This window comes from Protopterus annectens, chromosome 4.part0 (genome assembly GCF_019279795.1).
Source record: "Protopterus annectens isolate FY-2018-M chromosome 4.part0, PAN1.0, whole genome shotgun sequence".
NCBI lineage: Eukaryota > Metazoa > Chordata > Ceratodontiformes > Protopteridae > Protopterus > Protopterus annectens.
The window spans coordinates 1,295,820,902-1,295,837,083 of NC_056733.1; the positions used below are offsets into that span (position 1 = coordinate 1,295,820,902).

Below are 16,182 nucleotides of genomic sequence, written 5' to 3' on the forward strand. Positions count from 1 at the left end.
AACAAAGAAAATAATAAAAGGAGAAGGAAAAAAAGGGTAAAGATAAAAAATGTATCAAATTACTAACCTTACTTCTTTTCAGAAAGAGAAACAAATTGAATCACAGCTTGCCATTAAATCTTCAGGTATTTTGACTGGTTATGAAACAAAACATTTCTTTGCACATAGAGAATAACTTTGATTAAATCTTTTCCAAAATATTTGTGGCTTTCTGGAAATGCAGGAACTATATTCAAAAAGATTAATAATGAACTAAAATGATGAGAGAGAAAAAAACATATAACAAATCATTTGTTTTTAGTCTCTTCTTCTTCTCTGAAGTCTTCCACGAAGCTTCAGTTGCCAATCTCTTTAATGAAGAACTAGCCCATTCCATTTCTTCTATTTTATCCAAAATCCTTTTTTCTTTGACAAACAGTAAAGCAGAGTCTAAATCATCGAAAACCTTAGGACCATCAGGAAGGAAGATTTTAAGCTTGGCAGGAAACAGAAGGTATGTTTTAAACTGTGCTTTTTAAGCTCCCTTATTAGTGGCAGAAAAACTTTTCTTTTAACTATTACCATGGAAGAATAGTCATTGTCAAAACGCACAGTTGTCTCATTAATCTTAACAGGAGCTTTAGCCCAAGCAGATTTAAGAACCATCTCTTTATCAAAAGATGATAGAAATCTAACTATAACTGATCTAGGATATTTTTGTTAGAGTTAGTATTAGCTATAGATCTATGTGCTCTTACGATACCAAAAGAGAATGCTTCTGGTAAGTCTAAAGTTTTAGGGAGCCAAGTTGTTAAAAAAGAAGTAATATTGTTACCTTCAATATTTTCTGGCAGTCCAAAAATCCTAATGTTATTGCACCTAGATCTATTTTCCAGGTCATCCAGCTTTGTTTGTAAATGTGTATTTTGTTTCAGCAGAAACTCAATGTTGATTTCTTCTTCTTGGATTCTATTTTCCATGTCATTCACAGCTTCTTCTATGCCTGTTATCTGGTTCTTCTGTTGTTGCAGGTCTGTATGTAACAGGTCTATTTGTTTTGTAGTTTTTTCTATGAAGGTGTCTATTTTAGTATCCATTTTATCCATTTTATCAGTAAGTTGCTGGATTATAATTATCAGAGACTGAAGTTCTTTCCTGATGCTGGAGTCTTGAGAATTTGTCTTACTGGAACTCATTTCAGACTGATAAACTGACAGGAAAATTTCCACAGTGATTTCTGACAGGAATATTGTTAAGATTTCCTTTCTTTTTTAGATATAGTTCAAGAACTATATAAAACAAACGTATTTAGAAAGAAAATTACTTCAAAAATTAATTTTTTAAGTAATTAATTCCTGTCAGTGTAATGAAATTGGTGGAGCTGAAGAAATCTGCTGCTATCCTGTGTTCATCCTTGGCCACACCCCCCCTCTTATAGGAATTTTTGAGGCCTATAAATTACAGCCCCTAGTCTATCCTCACACTACCAACTGCTGATTGTGCATCTGTTTATGTTTGTAACTTGGATACAGCACTGAACCACATGGACCTTTTTCTGACTCGGCCTATTGGCATTACTTGGTTAAGTGACTTGCTCAGAATCACACAGAAGGCAAATTAAAGCTATTTGAATCAAACCCTGCACTACAGGAAGAAAAATTAGTTTTATTGTGATATTACTATTTTTTTTTACCTGGCATTAATAGGGCTGGTGATCTATACTATACTGCATTTCTCTCAACTTCTTAGCTCAGGATTCACAGACAAAGCCAAAAGAATAATGCGAGACAATGGCCCAGAATTTGGGATGTTTTTTAAATGTTGCTCTTATGTGCTTAGAAAGTTGCTACAATAAAATATTTTGTATTAGCATGTATTTTTCTGAAGGACATGAAGTCTGAAACTCAAATGCTTGTCATTATGTAGTGACTGTAATCCTCAGTGATTTGCCATAAGAATATAAATTTTACAAGAAGCAGACAAAAAATAGGAGGATAGGAGGCAAAATCAGGAACATCCTACAAAGTCAGGGATAGTTGCGGGATATACTATAGTGGCCAATAGAGCCATTAATACCGTCATCATCTTAATCTTCATTTGTTCCTTGTCTGTCAGTAATGTGTTTCTCATCATATTGTTGTCTGTCCTTTTCACATTATTTCATATTACCACTTTAGAGAGCTGGGTGTAGGGGTAAGTGCCCGTAGGTTTTAATATAATATTCCAGATTCTAATACAATAACCAATCAAATACATTAAGTTAAGATATAATCCCCCTTAAGACTGTGAAACCAAGTCTTAGCTGTAAATGTTCTTTCCTAAAGCAGTTACACGGTGTATTTCTGCAAGCCTTCCTGTTTTTATTGTTGATCAGCGTTCTTTGGAATTAAGAAAGCAAGAAGTAGATGAACATTAGAATCTAACAGTTACGTTAGTATCAGCTTTTTGACTCTGGTTTCATTCTTGCATTTTACAGCTGAACATTCTACTAATCTGTGCAAGCTAATTTGCCACCCTGTATTTTGTGGTTTACAGTGAACACAGACGTATGTGCATAATGGATTTTCTAACTCATAAAATAAAAATGCATGTATAATCTCTGAGTATCTGTAAGAAGTGTTAGCAGATAAGGATGGTGAAATGCATTGCACCACTAGACAAAGACTCATCTACAGATTTAATTACAGATAATTACAGTCTCGCTGTCTTAACCAGCTATTTAGCATGAGAAGCAATTTGCAGCACGATTAAAACTGTAGACAGCACAAGCAGGAAGCTAATTTGCTTCTTTAATGATGGGTCCAGCAACATGTATTTTTTAATCATGTTGGTCAATTTTTTGCAGACTAGAATACTTCCATTTGAAATTGTCTACTTTTACCACTTATTACCAGAATACTTGGATTTGTTTTTAGGAACATAGCAATATAAGGTAGTCATTACTGTTACACTGAGATGGTGATAATTCATGTGGGTTTATTTTACTGCACTGTTTTTTTTACTCCATATGGAAGGATGGATATAATAACACTTATGCAAAACTTGTCTGTATTACCTTGTTTTATAACTATATTAAGGATAAATAATGAAGCTCATAGATCACTACCATCTTAAACTTTTTACATACACAAAGCACACTGCTGAATACATCTACAGTTATCCTAAAATAGTTATATTTATTTATTAACATTTGATTACTGGGAAGCTCCAACTGGGTAGAAGCCCATTTTCAGCAGAGGCCTGGGGAGAAAAGCTCCTGATTATTACAAAACATTTTAAGTACAATAACTATACAAGCTTCATAGGTTCATAGGTAGGTACTAGGCTATCTGCCCGAAGGCATTTATAAGCCTAGCCAGAATATGTTGGCTTTCGCAACCCCCTTAGATTAGTTCCCTGTGCCTCTGTCCAGCAGAGCCACTGAAGTGATCCCCAGGGTAATCTTTTTGTTTCCCATCCACTCATCAAGTTTTCTGTTGAAGAATGTTGGTGAGGAGCTCTGCCTAATGTAGATTGTAATCTTGTTCCAAAGCATGGGAAGTCTCTGGGACAGGAATCTATCCCTCCAGCACATCCCATTTAGTGTTGTGGTAAGGTTTAGATCCCTGGAGTATGTGGCTCGAGGGGATATGGTTTTCATTAGGTGGAGCATGTCCATCAATTCTGGGTTGGTTATGGCCTTGTATGTCAGGCAGAGATTACCTCTGAGTAGGCGGTATGCAACCGAGTACAGCTGGAGTTTCTTCAGTCGAGCTGCATAGGGCATTTGTTTGAGGCCAGTGATCCTCTTGGTGAGGTACTTCTGTGGTCTTTCCAGCTGTTGCAGGTGTCTTGTAAGGTACATCCCAAATGGGGAGTTGTACTCTATGATGGGTCTAATGAGTGAGGAGTAGAGGGGCACAATGACCTCTTTTGATCTGGATGCAAACCCTTTTGTGATTAGGTGAGCCAGATACAAGGATTTTCTAACCACTTTGGCAATGTGATTATCAAAGGAGAGATTACTATCTACTTGGGTACCCAGATCCCTTATTACGTCTTCCGTATTTAGGGGACTACCACCTATGTGGTAGTTGTGGCTACTTTCTTTTTTCCAAAGGGGATGACTATGCACTTTTTGGCATTTAGCTTGAGGCCATGATTTTGACACCAGGTATCCGTCTCAGTGAGACCCTTTTGGAGGATGTCTTTGTTAGCTGGAGAGTCAATTATAGCCCCTAGTTTGCAGTCGTCTGTGAACTTGGTCAGCCATAGTCCTCCTGTGCTTGCCTGTACCTCTGAGAAGTATATGCCGAACAGGAGGGGTCCTAGGACTGAACCCTGGGGAACGCCACTTGTAAACAGTTTAGAGTTCGACCTAGCTCCCACAATTCTCAGCATGTGGGTTCTGTCCTTAAGTCAGTTGGCAACTCATCTTGTGACATAGGGGTTTATGTTCAGGCTGGTGAACTTGTCTATAATACCAGAATGGGGAATGGTGTCAAAGACCTTTGCGAGGTCTAGGTAGGCTGTGTGTACCACCTTTCCCTTGTCTATAGCCTTGGTAACTGTCTCAAAGAAGTCCACCAGGTTTAAGAGGCATGATCTTCCCTTAACAAAGCCAAACTGGGTAGGGTCCAGTCTTTGGAGGTTCCCAAAGTCTCTGTTAATGAGTTCCATGATGATGCGCTCCATAGCTTTGCAGACCAAGCTAGTCAGGCTTATAGGGTGATAGTTCCCAGGGTCTGTTGTGGCTCCACCTTTGTGAAGTGGAATAAACATTGCTGTGCACCACTCTATGGGTACGTAGCCTGTGGAGAGGCTGAGTATGAACAGTGTGTTTAGGTGACGGGTTAGTTTGTCTTTGAGCTCATGTAGGATGCAGCCTGGGACACCGTCCGGTCCCATTGATGCTGTGTTTTTGGCTTTGTAGAGGGCTGTTTTAACCTGAGTATCTGTGATTTCAGGGGCTCTATATTCTTCTGCTATGGCTATGGGCCCTTTTAGGGGTGAGAGGGGGGGTGAAGTTTGCACTGAACCTGTCTGCCAGGATGTTGGTGATATCGGTCGGTTCAGTGTGTTTTGTGCCATTCTGCACTAACTCCAAGCAGATCTGAGCATTGCCACTTAGATTCTTGACATAACTAAAGAATGCCTTGCAGTTATATTTGGAGTCCTTGGCAATTTTTCTTTCGAAGCTAGCCTTGGATGATTTTATGAGGGATCGTAGTTTTTTGCTGATACTGATCAGGGATGTTTTCCCTTCTTTCCCTTCAAATTTTCCCTTAAAACTACCTTCCTCAAACTATACTACTGATCAAATCAGCGTATCCTATAACTAAAAAGATCAACTCTACTTGACTCCAAGTAGACTATTCTCTATCTATTAAACCTAGCACTTGCTCCTACAGTACTTATTACCTTGATACGGCACTCTTGTCATAGATAGTACCCCAAAAAGGCAACCCCCCATTTCTCGGTCACCCACGCCCCCCCGAATCTTTTTAAAGTTTTTGTCTACCCTTCTAGCATGTCGAGGGATCAGTTGCTAGTGTCCTCTCCTGCTCAGCTGGTGAACTTGGGAATATTGAGGCAATGTTTCAATTGCCTCATGTACACAGACAACCCTTTCCTCCTCCCACAAAACACAAATACATGCGAGAGATGCAACTATACGGCCAAACTGGAGGCTGAGCTCTCTCAACATAGGACTGGCAAGACCAGTCAGGAGGAGAAGGTTACCACACACACTATAGACCCAGTCTCACATAGTACCATTACAACCTCAAATCATACACATAAACACACAAAGACATACTGGAGGCTCTGATCAAAAATCTACCAAAACAGCAGAGGCCACCAAAGCAGACACCCAAACAACCACCACCTCAGAACACAACACCAAGAACACATAGACCTCACAGTCAGAGTGTCAAACAGTCACAGCCCTTAAGGCCAAACACAATGCCAGACACACTAGTCATTGGTGACTCCATAGTCAGACACACTGATGTCCCGCCACCAGACTGAGTAAGGAGAAGGTCACAGTAAGCTGCCTGACGGCTAGAATCCGCCACATAACGCAAGCACTCAGGTCTCTCAACAGCAGGTACAAATATGACTCAGTCATTGTCCACGCTGGTGTAAACGACCTGAGACGCACCTCCTTGGACTACATGAAAAGAGACATTGAGGAGCTCTCTGATTATGTAGCCCAGGCAGGTATGACCCTGACCTTGAGCAGTATCCTACCTTCACCAAGAATGATGCCACAATACAGAGATAAGATGATCAGCTTTAACAATTGGCTTAAACACTGGTGTCATTCAAAGGGGATCCAGTATCTGTCTGCCTGGGATGACATGCTGGACAAGCCACGCTGCGCAAGGGACGGCTTGCACCTGTCACCCTGGGATTCCGGATATTGGCAAAGGCTCTTGCCACCCCATAGTGCCTTTTTAGGCAAGGCTCAAATTCTAAACCTACCACCCTAGAACACAAAAAGGAAAAAACTAAGGGTAATGCTGCTCAATGCCAGAAGTCTAAATCTCAAAATGCACGCACTCGAGGCCCTTCTCAGTATGGAGAACATTGATGTTTGTGCTGTGACAGAAACCTGGTTCAAGGCTCCTGAGAGCACCCCAGCGCTATCAGGTTTTACCTCATATCATGGGCTCCGGCCCCAAAATCCGGACAATACCAGGAAGGGGGGGTGTCCATATTCATCAAGGACACCCACACCTCAAGACTGGTGGCAACGCACGATGCATCGGAGACCATCCAGGTGCAATTAACCATAGGCAAGACTGCTCTGCAAATTGTAGCATGTTACAGGCCACCCTCACAAACTCAGGAAACTCACATGGCCTTCCTGAAAACACTAGAGGGGATAAATGTATCACCAAACACCATCATACTAGGTGACTTCAATTACCCTAATATAGACTGGGAACACTACTCAAGCCCAAACACCCTAGCCCAAAAGTTCCTGGAATTCATAAACTCAAATGCCATGGAACAACTAGTCACCATCCCCACAAGAGGAGATAACATACTTGATCTCATCATCACGAACATGGGAGCACAATGTTCAACACCGAAGTATACCCCTCACTGGTGAGATCAGATCACAAACTAATCTCGCTGGAGGTCCTCATCCCACCCCCACCTGAAATAAAAAGACCACAGTAAAGAACTTCTCAAAAGCCGACTTCACACTTCTAAAGACTAGTGTGGTCTCCTTTCAGGCCCCGAGCCGGGAAAACAATACTCAAGCCGCTGAATCACTTACAAACGCCTTCTACCAGCACCTGCAGGACTGCATGGATAAGGCAATCCCAAGCAAAACAAAGACTCTTTGTACCAAAGGCAAGCGTCCAGTCTGGTGGACCCCAGCCATAAACAAACTCTACAACAAAAGGAGGAAGCTACTACAAGATAGAGCAAAATCCTTAAAAGGTAAGACACCCTTGATCACTATAAGTAAAAACTAAGAGCTCTCATAAAATCATCCAAAGCAAATTTCGAGAGAAAAATAGCTAAAGACTCAAAAGACAATCATAAGGCCTTCTTTAGCTATGTTAGAAACCTAGGAGGAAACTCCCAGATATGCTCAGAACTAGTTCAAAATGATGTGAAGATTACTGATCCTACAGACATTGCCAACATACTGGCTGACAGGTTCAGTGCAAACTTCTCCCCTCCCCCAAAAGGAGAGATATCTATACCAAATGAGTGCAGCCCCCAAACATCTCCAGCCCAAGTGAGAACTGCTCTCTCCAAAGCAAAAACACAGCATCCATGGGACCCGATGGTGTCCCCGGCTGTGTGCTCCACGAACTCAATGAGGAATTAAACCCACAGCTAGGACAGCTGTTTAATCAAAGTCTTACCTCTGGATACATACCCAGGAGTGGCGCACTGCAACTGTGGTCCCACTTCACAAAGGCGGTGCCTCCACAGACCCTGGAAATTACCGCCCATTAGCTTGACAAGCCTTATCTGCAAAGCCATGGAGAGGATCATAATGGACCTCATAAATAAAGACATAGGGAATTTGCAGACTTTGGATCCAACCCAGTTTGGCTTTGTCAAAGGCAGATCATGCCTTTTAAACTTGGTTGACTTTTTCAAACAGTCACCAAAGCCATTGATGAGGGAAAGGCAGTCCATACAGCCTACCTCGATCTGGCTAAGGCCTTCGATACAATACCCCACTCGGGTATCATTGAAAAACTCATCAGCTTAAATGTTAACCCATACATCACAAGATGGGTTGCAAACTGGCTGAGTGACAGAACCCACAGGGTCAGAGTTGCTGGCGCCATGTCAGACTCAAAACCTGTCACAAGTGGTGTCCCACAGGGCTCAGTCCTGGGCCCACTCTTGTTTGGCATCTACTTTTCCAAGTACAAGCAAACACAGGAGGGTTATGGCTGACAAAGTTTGCAGATGACTGCAAACTGGGCCATAGTAGAAAACACATCTGACACAGATATCCTTCAGAAGGGTCTCACAGAAACGGATAACTGGTGCCAGAGCCACGGCCTAAAGTTAAATGCCAAAAATGCATAGTCATACCCTTCGGAAAAACAAGGTTACCCCTAGCTACCAAATAGGTGGCAATCCACTGAGCACAGAAGAAGTTATCAGGGACCTGGGGACCCAGGTTGATAGTAGTCTGTCATTCGACACCCATGTAGCTAAAGTAGTTAGGAAGTCCTTCTACATTGCCCACCTTATCATGAAGGGATTCTCATCTAGATCAAGGGAGGTCATAGTCTCCCTTTACTCATCACTCATCAGACCAATGATTGAGTACAATGCCCCATTCGGAATGTATCTGACCCGACACTTGCAGCAGCTGGAGAGGTCACAAAGTTCCTCACCAAAAGGATAAAGGGTCTCAAAAATCTGTCCTATGCTGCCCGACTGAAAGAACTCCAGCTCTATTCAGTCGCACGCTTGCTCAGAGGTGACCTTTGCCTAACATACAAGGCCATGTCAAACCCAGATTTGATGAATATGCTTCACCTCAAAAAATCTAGATCCATCAGAGCCACAAGGGCGGAGACTTAAACCTCGACACGGCTATTAATAGGACGTGCTGGAGAGATAGATTCATCACCCAAAGACTCCCTATGCTGTGGAACAAAATCCCGGTACATGTGAGGCAGAGCACCTCGCTGGCCTTGTTCAAGAGAAATCTTGACCAATGGATGGGAGATCGCAGATATACCCCAGGAATTACCTCAGTGTCACTGCTCGACAGAGGCACAGCAAAATAATGGGTATAGTTCCCCATACTAAAGGGGTGGCGTAAGCCACAAAACAATGGGCTAGGCTTATAAATGCCCTCGGGCAGATAGCCTAGTATGAACCTATGAACCTATGAACCTATGAACCTTCTTGGGATTTTACTCTCTTCTAGTTTCCTCCTTCTGTTGTATAGCTTGTTTATGGCAGGGGTCCACCAGATTGGTTTCCTTTTCTTGGAGGAGTGAGTCTTGGTTTTGCTTGGGATAGCACAATCCATGCATTCTTGTAGGTGCCCGTAGAATGCATTAGTAGAGGATTTTGCTTGGACAGCGTTATCTTTTAGCATGGGGGCTTTGCAACTTTCCACCTCGGTCTTAAGTAATGTGAAGTTTGCTTTTGAAAAGTTTTTCACAGTGGTTTCCTTGACCAGGGGTGGGGGTGGAATGTGGATATCCAGGGTGATTTGTTTATGGTCAGATCTAACCAGCAAGGGGTTGACCTCTGGTGTGGAACACCCGTTGCCCATGTTGGTGTTGACCAGGTCCAGTATGTTGTCACCTCTGGTGGGAGTGTTGACCAGTTGATCCAGGGCATTTGAGTTTATAAATTCTGGGAAATGTTGGGCAAGGGAGTTAGTATTTGAGTAGTTCTCACAGTTAATGTTTGGGTAATTGAATTAAAAAATAAAACAAAAACATCTGCAGTTCAAATAATTATAACAAATTAGACATAATATGCAGTGGATATAAAAAGTGTACACACCTCTGTTAAAATGCCAGGTTTTTGTGATATAAAAAAATGAGACCACAATAAATAATTTCAAAACTTTTCCCAACTTTAATGTGACCTGTAATCTATACAATTCAATTGAAAAACAAATATGTTAGGGGAAAAAATATAAAAAATAAAAAAAGTACAATAAGCTGGTTGCATAAGTGTGCACACCCTTAAACTAATACTTTGTTCAAGCACCTTTTGATTTAATTACATCATTCAATTTTCTTGGGTAGGAGTCTATCAGCGTGGCACATCTTGACTTAACAATAATTGTCCACTCTTCCTTGCAAAAGTGCTCCAAATCTGTCAGATTGCGAGGGCATCTCTTGTGCACAGCCCTCTTCAGGTCACCCCACAGATTTTCTATTGGATTTAGGTCTGGGTTCTGGCTGGGCCATTCCAAAACTTTAATTTTCTTCTGGTGAAGCCATTCTTTTGTTGATTTGGATGTATGCTTGGGGCCATTGTCATGTTGAAAGGTGAAATTCTTCTTCATCTTCAGCTTTCTAGCAGACACCTGAAGGTTTTGGGCCAAAAGTGACTAGTATTTGGAACTGTTCATAATTCCCTCCACCTTGACTAAAGCCCCAGTTTAAGCTGAAGAAAAGCAACCCCAAAGCATGATACTGCCCTCACCATGCTTCACCATGGGGCTGGTGTTCATTTGGTGATGTGAAGTGCTGTTTTTGTACCAAACATACCTTTTAGAATTGTGGCCAGAAAGTTCAGCCTTGGTCTCATCAAACCATAACACATTTTCCCAAATGTTTTTAGGAGACTTGATGTATTGTTTTGCAAATTTTAGCTGGGCCTGGATGTTTTTCTGTGTACAAAAAGGCTTCCGTCTTGCAACCCTACCCCGTAGCCCAGACATATGGAGAATACAGGAAATTGTTTTCACATGTAGTATGCAACCAGTACTTGCCAGAAATTCATGCAGCTCCTTCAGTGTTGCTGTACGTCTTTTGGCAGCCTCCCTAATCAGTTTTCATTTTGTCTTTTCATTAATTTTACAGGAACAGCCAGTTATTTGCAACATCACTGTTGTCCCATATTTTCTCCAATTTTTGATGGCTGTCTTCACTGTGTTCCATGGTATATCCAGTGGTGTGGAAATTCTTTTGTACCTTCTCCTGACTGATACCTTTCAACAATGAGATCCCTTTGATGCTTTGTAAACTGTGAACCATGGCTTTTGCTGCAGCAGACAACTGAGTAAATGTCAGGAAAATCCTACTAGGACAGCTGAACTTTATTTGGGGTTAGTCAGAGTCTCTTTAATTGATGGCAGGTGTGTACCCAAGAAGACTGAATGCTGTAATTAAATCAAAAGGTGCTTCAACAAAGTATTAGTTTAAGGGTGTGCACACTTATGCAACCAGCTTATTGTACGTTTTTTATTTTTTATATTTTTTCCCTAAAAGATTTGCTTGTTTTTCAATTGAATTGTACAGGTTATAGGTCACATTAAAGGTGGGAAAAGTTTTGAAATGATTTATTGTAGTTTCATTTTTTTATATCACAAAAACCTGGCACTATAACAGGGGTGTGTACACTTTTTATATCCACTGTAAAACATTGGTTAATAATTGATACAAGGTATATGACCATCATTTAATATTTAGAGAAATTTTAGATAAGTTTGTAGAGAAATTAAAGGTAACTTAGTCTAATACAAACAGGAATTGCAATGTGAAGTGAGGAAAAACAGGCTTATAGTATATTTAGAGAGAAAGTCAGGGAAGAGAATTAGCTAGCAGTAAGGAAGTAAGTGAAAAAGAGAGATTAAGGAGGTACAAGGAATAAAAAGTTATCTGTTCACATTTAGGAATATAGTTTATCCTGGTTTTGAGCAAGAACAGAGCCATATTTTAGCTAGGAAGTCTTTCAGAGTGATTTTGAAAGGTGAGAGGGAGTGTATAGACCTGATGGATACAGGTAAGGAGTTCCAGGCCTTAGCAACCTCATTCGAGTAGAGACAGTGCCCAGCAGATTTGCTAGGTTTGTAGACAAACATGAGTTTTTGGTCACTGGACCACTATGACTGACTGGGAATAAAGTTGTATAGAATGTTTTTTAGTACTGGACAGTCAGATGGATGCTGGATAATTTTATGGATGGTAAGAAGTTGTGTATATGTTAACTGATGTGACAGTTCTAACCAATTTATGCTTTTCAGTGCTATACAGTGGTGGTTTCTGAAAGGGGTATGTTCTGCAAATTTAGCAAATTTGTTATAGCATTGTTCAAGTTTTAATTTTTGTGAAGTCTGGAGGTTAGTATGGATGGGAGTGCCATAAAAAGAGTGGACAGGAGATAAGTAGTGGGAAGTGTAGTTTTTGCTGCATTAGTGAGAAAAATTTGGCTCTGTAAAGCATCCCTAGTTTCTGATGAGTTTTTCTTATGCAGTTTTGTATATCCAGGTCAAATGTAAGATTATCATCCACTATCACCCACAATAGTTTGCTATGAGAAGTGACTTCAGTGGTTGTATTATCAAGAGAGAGGACTTTAGTTTATTTATTTTTTTCATAAGAGAGGGATTTGGGGAAAAAAGTAGTAGTTTGGTCTTTTGGGGTTGAGCATGAGCTGTGAGTTATGAAGCCATGTTTTAATAGCTGTTAAAGCTTCCTGAGTAATTTTTTAGAGGTGCACCATGTTGTCAGATGTGCAAATGAGAGTGGAATCATCTGCATATTGTAATAGGGTAGCCTGTTGTGTGGAAGCATAAGGGGTGTTGGTGAAAATGTTAAAGAGGAGGGGACCAAGGACAGAGCTTTGTGGTACGCTGGTGGTGACTGGGAGGTAAAAGAGAGCATAGAGTGCTATTTTACTGACAGGTAGCTTTTGAACCACAGAAGGATGGGCTGAGAAAGATCCAGTGAGGACATTTGAAGTTGAGGTTTGCTGTAACAAACTGTGTTGAAGGCTTTAGACAAGACTAGAAGTAAGGAACTGACTAGTTTGCCATTATCTCTAGCTTTATTGGCGGTATCTATCTAGGTTAGAAGTGCAGTGCTAGTAGTATGGGAAGGACGGAAGTCATGTTCTATAGGGGATAAGAGTTCTTTCTGCAAGAGATAGTCTAGCAATTGTTTTTTAATACATTTTTCAAGTATTTTTGGTGAGTGGAGATATGATTGCTATAGGTCTAAAGTTATTAATGTCTGTTGAATTTCCTCCTTTGTGCAGAGGGATAATGTGTGAGTTTTTCTAGATGGAGGGAACTTGAGATTCCTGGACTGACCTATTTATATAAGGATTGAGACAGGCTAGGCAATGCTATTGGCTACTATTTTTAGGTACTCACTTGGAAGGTCATCAGCTGAAGAAGAGCATGGTTTAAGTCTTAAGAGTAGTTTTATACAGGACGTGGGCACAGGTTTGAAGGTGAAAGCGGATGCTGATGATATGTGGCTGTAGGGCAGGGTTGGGATTAGATGTTGAGGAATCTTTGGTTAGAGATGTTATATTATCCATAAAATAAGAGTTGAATTGTATTGCAGTTTCGAGTGGTGAGTTATCTAGAGGGGGTTTTGGGTTGAAATTTTGGCCGGGATGTAAGATTTCTTTAATGGTTGTCCAAAATTGTTTTAGGGTTGTGTTTAGTATTATTCTGAAAGTTATTATAGTATAGTTTTTATTTTAATTTATTTGCTTTTCAGTCAGATTGTTGTCTCCCAGCCATAGTTGACTTAGATCCTTTGAAAATGGTGCCCCTCTATGGCAGGTGTCTGTGAATCTGCACTGAATTAGATATGCAGCTATCTTCTTCTAATGCCAGTAGTGCATTTGCAACTTGAAACGATCTTGGCCTCTTGTGAGTTTTCAGAGCTGCACATTTAATCAGACTACCAGTATTGGATGCCTTGGATGAACCCATTTTATCTAAGCTTTTGCTGAAACTAATGGGAAATGAAATGGGGTGAAGAACTTTGGTGCAGAGGTCACATTTAATTTTGTTGTTGAAAAGTCTTCCTGACAAATATTAGTTTAATATCTTTGGTCTCCCTGTTATGGAATGAGCACTGAAACTTAAAGCAGGAAAAAATTGGTCTGAAAGTACAATTTGACATGAGTGTGTGGATAATGCCTACTTACAAAAATAGTTTAAAAAGTATTCTTTTTTCTGTTGCAGATGTGCTTTAACCGAGTCACACTGAAGAAGTCAGAAGTGCAGCTGGCAAAACGCACTATCAAAACTCATTCAAGAAAACTGATATACTTAGTCCCTGTGTCTCAGGTCATAGAAAAAAAAGTATTTTGGATTCATCAGTGCAGAAAGAGGCAGTACTTCAGTGTGTGAATTGGTCGGTAGCCCAAAACATTACTAAAGCAAACCAAGCAAAGCCTGAGCGGAAAGCATTAACAGTTCAGAGGTTGCCCTGAAATCAAGCAGCAAGTAGGCACACACATCTAGTGTCATGTTTGCTGCACAAAAGTATATGCTATTTTCAGCAGAAACAACACAAAACAAAGCATAGGATATACCCAGTAGTGTATTCAGTCTATAATGCTTAGATTTCCTGCTCACGTATTGCCCTTGCAAGCAAGCAGCATTACCTGCAGTAGCACTAGGCAAAACTCCCAAACAGGCTTCACAAGCTCCCATAAGGAAGAGAGTTGCTTCAGTTTCTTATAAACATGGTGATATGCAGATTAACTGAATTGACTGGAGAAGTCAGAAGTAGGGTCATTAAAGATTAATTTCAAAATGTACAGTTCGTGGTAAAAACAACCAGAGAAAAGTGCATTCCTTATCATTTTGTGTATTAGTGTTCTCTCTTGTGCTGAATTACAGGCTGCATCCCAAATCTTCAGTGAAGTAACCTAAACAGGAATCCATGACAGTTAGTTAGTTAGTAGATGAGTTTCATTGGTGACAGTTTTGCTGCACAGTAGTTTATGTTGTTTATGGGAAAAACAATCCATAAAATGTTCCCAGGAGGATGCTTAATCTATAAAATAGTGAAGTAATGTTTATATTTCCTGCTTGGTTGTGATTCTCCCAAACTAACATTAGTTTTTAAATGGATAACAAATGGCAAACTTCAGCAACACATTGTTTAGTACAGACTCCATAACAACCAAATTTTGATAAATAAAGTAGTTATTTTGGTTTATTATAAAGTTAGTAATATATAAACATTTGATGAAATAAGCCCCAAAAGAACACACAAACAGCAGACCTAAGATGTAGCTCACCCTAAATTCTTCTATCAATGAGCTCCTCCTCTTTAGGCAGTTCTTACCTATTTCACTATTTACATGCCAACCAATACTTTTAGATTCCTGATGTTTTTCTCTGCCCTGCATAGTTCCATGTGGATTCTGCATGAATTAATTGAGTGTTAACAGAAGCATACTTGTATCTGGATACTTTGCAATTATTATCATTTCTTGTTGCTCTTAAGTTATAAGGTACTTGCAGTTTTTTATTGTTTCTGTATTTATGAAATTAGATTTAGACTGCTTTAACAGTTTCATTACATACTCTTATTCTCAGATTTATTCTGCAGGCATGTAATTGTATAACCACGGATGGAATTCATAGTCAAGTAGCGCATACTAAAGCTGTACTTAGTAGCTATGGGAAGGATGCAGGGATTCAAAAACAGTGAGTAATGCATTGTCTGCAGAGCCATGAACCACACTCCCCATAAAGAGAACTACAAAATTTTAAAACTGTACACCTACTCAGCATGTCTTTGAATCCCAGCCCATATTACTTGTATTGTTATGTTACTCTATATTTGTTCATTGATGTAATGGTTTTCTACCCAGACCTTTACTGTAAATGATTGTGCCCAGTTGGATCTTCCTGGTAAACAAACATCTTGTTGCCCATAAAAAAAAAAGAAATAAATGTATTATTGTTATTATATCATTCCTTGCCATATGTTGATTAATTGCATTCATTAATACATACTTTGCCTGGCTGGAAACTGTTTTACAGAGGAACGGAGAGGAGAGGAGACACTAGCAAAATGCATACATCAGAGAAAAGAACACTGTAATGAAGTTACAATAAATATTTCAGAGTATATGCATTAATACAACATTCTTTCCAGAGCACAGAGAATTAGACAGTTATACAAATGGCTGAAAATGCCAGGGCAGGATAACTGAACACTGGAAAAGACTCTGAAGGATTGGTACCAAAGGCAAAGTACATATTGCATTTAATTA

At 40.1% G+C, this 16,182-nt stretch overlaps 1 long non-coding RNA gene across 1 annotated transcript in view; it reads left to right on the top strand.

Annotated features, from left to right (window-relative positions):
* Positions 1-15,877, top strand: part of LOC122799845 — a 31,558-nt gene extending 15,681 nt beyond the window's left edge. Inside the window, exon 2 of the long non-coding RNA XR_006364509.1 lies at positions 14,132-15,877. This is a non-coding gene — a long non-coding RNA (uncharacterized LOC122799845). The remainder of the gene's footprint in view (positions 1-14,131) is intronic.
* The last annotated feature ends 305 nt before the right edge of the window (positions 15,878-16,182 follow it).